Source organism: Equus przewalskii, unplaced genomic scaffold (genome assembly GCF_037783145.1).
Source record: "Equus przewalskii isolate Varuska unplaced genomic scaffold, EquPr2 contig_R1839, whole genome shotgun sequence".
In the NCBI taxonomy this organism is placed as follows: domain Eukaryota; kingdom Metazoa; phylum Chordata; class Mammalia; order Perissodactyla; family Equidae; genus Equus; species Equus przewalskii.
This window is the reverse complement of record NW_027228439.1, coordinates 149958-154957: the sequence shown is the minus strand read 5'-3', so window position 1 is coordinate 154957 and position 5000 is coordinate 149958. Positions and strand designations below refer to the sequence as shown.

The following is a 5000-nucleotide window of genomic DNA, read 5'->3' as shown; positions in this document are numbered from 1 at the left end:
AGTTTGCAAAGAAATTAATTTATGTTTTTTAGAGGCATAGTTAGGTATTGAATCTACATAGAAAAGCAATGAAAATAAGACTTGTTAGAAATAAATTGAACTTTTTCTTAGCATTCAGGGTTAATTTCAACACCTTTCATTGAACTATATTAGACTGATACTCAAAAAATAAGTGACTAATATAGAGAGTTATTAACATTTTCAGCATCCCCTAGCTTAAAGTCAGATAATATATCTCATAATGCAAACTCCCAGGTCCTCATTTTACCTGAAATGAAATAAAGTTTCGAGGGAAATAAAAAGTGTTTTATAGAACTTTCTGAGTGGACTGATTATGAGAACTTGAGAGCAGATCCAGAACACACAGTTATCATCTGTGGTTTTTAGCACTTTTATAAGGCAAAGTTTAAACTATAATTAATGAGTCTCTAAATATATATCCCTTATTCATCACCCTGAATTCCATAGTGTCTAACTGGGAGTTTTTGAAATATGGTCCTTTCTGAAACCAGTAGAGATGTAGTGTGTCAGAATAGATTATTTCTATATTAATCCAGAGCATCTTGACCACTGAAAAACATGGAAAGTACAATATTTAATTGATTTAAAGCATAATTATATATTTAATTAAAGGTAACCTAGCATCAATAATATATATGAAAAATTACTGGACATAAGTAGGACATAAATATATATATTTATTTGAAATATATTGAGTGAGAAAGCAGTTTGGAGTTGATTAAACTCCTGACAACCTCTTTCACATTTTTGTTCCTAAAGCTGTATATAAAGGAGTTCAGTGTAGGGATCATGATGGTAAGAAACACAGTGGCCACTTTGACAAGGAGCCATGAGCTTTTGGAGATGGGCACACTGTAGAGAAGAAGGATGATTCCATGGAAAATGGTGATGGCAGTCAGGTGGGAAGTAAAGACGGAGAAGGTTACCTGGAGTCCACCCATAGAAGGCATCTTGATGATTGTGACAACTAGGACCACGTAGAAGGAGAGGATAATCAGGAGGCTACAAGCCTCAGTGAACGTAGAAATGACTAAACATGTCTTCTCACTGCAGAAGGGGTCAGAAGAGGATAAAGAGAGATGGCAGAATACTCACAGCCAAACTGATTGATGATGTTAGAGCCACAGAAAGATAGTTCCGGAAGAGAATATGTGAATGTCAAGGAACATATTCCACCACATATGTAGCTTCCCATTATGGGGAGAGTACAGAGTTTATGAGACATAGCAACTGTGTAGAGAAGGAGGTTACAAAGTCATGAACTGGTCATAGGTCATCACTGCTAACATGAACATTTCTGTTATTACAAACGCACAAAGAAAAATTGTACTGTGCATCTCTTGAAGGAGATAATTCTGCCTTCCACAACCAAGATTTCTAGCAATTTGATTGTAAGCACATTGGAATAACAAATATACAAAAATTATAGATGGCTGAGGAAAAATTATATGTGTGTATGGAGTTTGGGATTGATCCTTATGACCACAATTATGCCCAGGTTCCCTACCACAGTGACTGTATAGATGGTCAAGAAAACCAGGAAGAGGGGTTCCCTGGAGGTGTGGGTATTCTGAGAAGCCCAGGAGGATGAATGTGTTCACAGAACTCTGATTTCCCTCATCCAGTAACATGGCTTTTGACTATAAATAAATAAATAAGAAAACTGAGCAGCAGAACTTGAGAAGGTGGGGTAAGAGGAACTCGGGACAGCTCCCTGTGAACTACTTAACACAATGTGGTCAGTGTGCACTCTCGAGTGTTCTGCTCAACATTGGAGTCTTACTTGACAACTCACTGACTTTTTGATTGTAAGCAATTAGCTTTATCCTTCAGTACTTTAGTTTCCTCATTTGGAAAACAAGAAAAACTAGTAATTGTCAATAGTATTACTATATAAATGATTCATAAATGCGTGTGATACTTAGAGCATTGAATACCCCATGATAAAATATAATCATATGAGAACAAAGGAGACATAAAGTGAAATCAGAAAAAAGTTGAGCAGATCATTGTAGTCATATAGTCACAGCAGAAGTGGCCTTGGGAAGGTTAAACACCATACAAATAGAAATACAAAAGAGTAAATTTCTTTGGGGAAAATGTATCATCAGACATTCAAAATTCTTTATTGGTATGTTGAATATTTACCTATTCAACATATATCTTATTATCAAGGACACATAAAACATCTACTTAAGAAGATCTTTAAGAGGTCTGGTCAAAAATTCCACTGATAACTATGTTCTCTCAATAACATATCCACCAAATGGCACTTTACAAGGCTCAAAATGCTCAATGGTTTTGAAATGTCTTTTGAGGAAGTGTTTTGGAGATATTCTTGAAAGTTTCATGCTGACTATCTTCTGTTGGTAGTACATATTGTATTAAAATGGAAAAAAAAATCCTGCTTATTTATCAGTGATTATAAAACAAAAAAATCTTACTAAAAACAGAAATATCTCTTGCAAAATAACCAAAATCTTTTCCACGCTTAGGTGTGGCGGTCAATGAGGAATGAATAAAGTTTGTAAGATTCAAAAATATAAATATTTTACTTCTATAAACCAACAGGAATTTGAATATTAGAAATTTCACATGATTAAACCTAAAAAATCACAACTGATTCTGGAAACAAATGTAGAGATGCAATGAATATGTTGCTGCCATCTTCAATCCATCTGTGAACTGGCACCATTTTTAGCTTTGCTTGGCACAAGCAGTAGCCTGTCATGAAATCTGCCCCTAATCCCAGGCACAGAGCATCAGCTGTGTGGCCACATTTTCCATTACATAGAAGATTGGGTTGACAATTTGTGAACTTTATGTATTCAGTCACATGTATTCATAAAAATGCTTCTCCAAATTCAGGAACTTACACTGCTTTTCTTGGGTCACATCTATGCAGGTTAAGAATTTTGAGGTACGGTCTGCTACTGCTTCAAGGAAGCTTGATGAAATGACTATATCAGTAAAGGTTCTAGAGCTTGGATTGGAGAAAGAGTTACTGGAATTGTTAGATCATATTCTCCTTGATAGAAACTAACTGACCTTTGTGACAGCCTCTAAACCAAGATCAAGACTTGATATAGTTGAAAAGCAGAGACTTCCTGCATATTTCCACATACCTTGTGTTCAGTCTTCATGAGCAATAGTTCTACTGTCTCTTCCTTACATTACATCTCCTGTCCTCACAGCTAATGTTCCCACCTCAAACTCTGTCAGTGAAATGTATCAAAGCAGTAACCATCATAGTCAACTCTGTGCTTCAATATTTCTCTTAACTAGTATTCTTTCTACTGTATTTTGTGGTACCTTCCAGGTCCAAATGGATCTAACTCTATCTCCAAAGTTCACAGAAATTAAAAGTAATCCCCTTTTACATTATAGACGTTCAAATATGTGAAGATATTTAAAATGGATCTCTTGCTGTTTTACTCTCTAGGTAAACATTTTTAGTGTTGTTTTCTGTTTGTTTTGTTTCCATTTTTGTCCTCACACTGGTTTCTAAATATTCCAGAGGATCCAGTCAATATTCTGGGTATACCATTGACCCTTCTGAGCTCATACTGAAGCTTAAACTAAAATCTTCTCAGGAATATTCTGTCAGAACAAGAGGCAATGACCTGAGCAATCTGCCCTTACTTGCTACATATCGAATAACAATGCCTAACTGAGCACTTGTAGTCAAATATTTGAACTGTGTTAGGTTAATTTACTGCTTTCCCAAGTTTCATCCATGATTTCTGGTAAGCAACAAATCACGTGCATATGCACTTCAAATTTTCAGGCAAAGTTGAAGATAGTGCATTTACTACTAAATTTCATGCAGTTTGATTCTTTTCTTTTCCTCTTTGCTGCTTGCATGACCTTTCACTCCAATTAGATTGACTGCTTACCACACTGCTTCTCGCCTTTATTCAAGCCACTCGGTCTGACTGGATGCCTTCACTGTTTTGTCAGCTTCCATCAATATTACCAGACATCAGTGCCCATTCCATTCTCTTTACTATTTATTTGTTAAACTTTTGATAAATATTCTTTCCCCTCCACTTTTAAAGAGCACACATGTTGTATTCAAAATATGCTCAACACAAACTATAAGCAAAATACTCACAGGGAGTTTTTACAACCTAGAAGAGTTCAAGATCACTTATACTGAATACATCACTTCCTTACCTACATTATAATCATTTTGAGGGCCAGATTCACATTGTTTTATTTATTAGTTCAAAAATAAAACAGATACGAAAATGCACAAAGAAGATAATAATTGTCAAGATAATGTAATGGTGATAATTTTATCAATGTGGTTAGGACATTGATTTTAACTAAATTAGCTTGGTATCGGGGAATATGACTGAGGTTGAATGAATAAACTAAGTCCTTGTTCACAGCACAGAAAAAAGGAAATAAAATGTCCTACTTATTTAATCTTATCAGGAACTTTTATTATAAAATTCTAAAATATTGAGGATCTTGTCAAGATGGCGGTGTGAGCAGACGTTGAACTTGCCTCCTCCCACGAACACAACCAAGTGACAACAATTTTTGGAAAAATTACCCTGGATTGAAAACTGAAAACTGGATAAAAAGAACCCCCACAGCAAGGGACAGTCCTGACGAAGGCAGAAGAGGCAGAAATTCCTTGTGGAGAGGAAAAAAGCCACCTTTGGGAGCAGCAGAGCTTCTCAGCTGGCCAGGCGGGAGCCACACTAAGGTACGCAGCCCTCCCCAGAGGAGTGAGGTCCGGAACGGGGGCGATATTGCTATAAGCATCCTTCAGACTCAGCTCAACTGAGACAGGGGTCTTACTGTCTGGCTTTGCTGGCTATTAACTGCAGTGAGGATACCCCTAGAAAAGCTGTCAGCTAAAAGCCAGAGACCCCGGATCTTAAAGGGCCCACACACAAACTCACTCATTGCAGCAACTTAAAATCACCAGAGAGAAGGCTGACAGTCCTTCAGTGAAAGGAGACTCA

General features: G+C 36.6%; 1 pseudogene; it reads right to left on the bottom strand.

The window, feature by feature from the left end:
* Nucleotides 1-698: 698 nt before the first annotated feature.
* On the bottom strand, nt 699-1652 carry LOC139081369 (olfactory receptor 1165-like; annotated as a pseudogene).
* Between the last annotated feature and the right edge of the window lie 3348 nt (nt 1653-5000).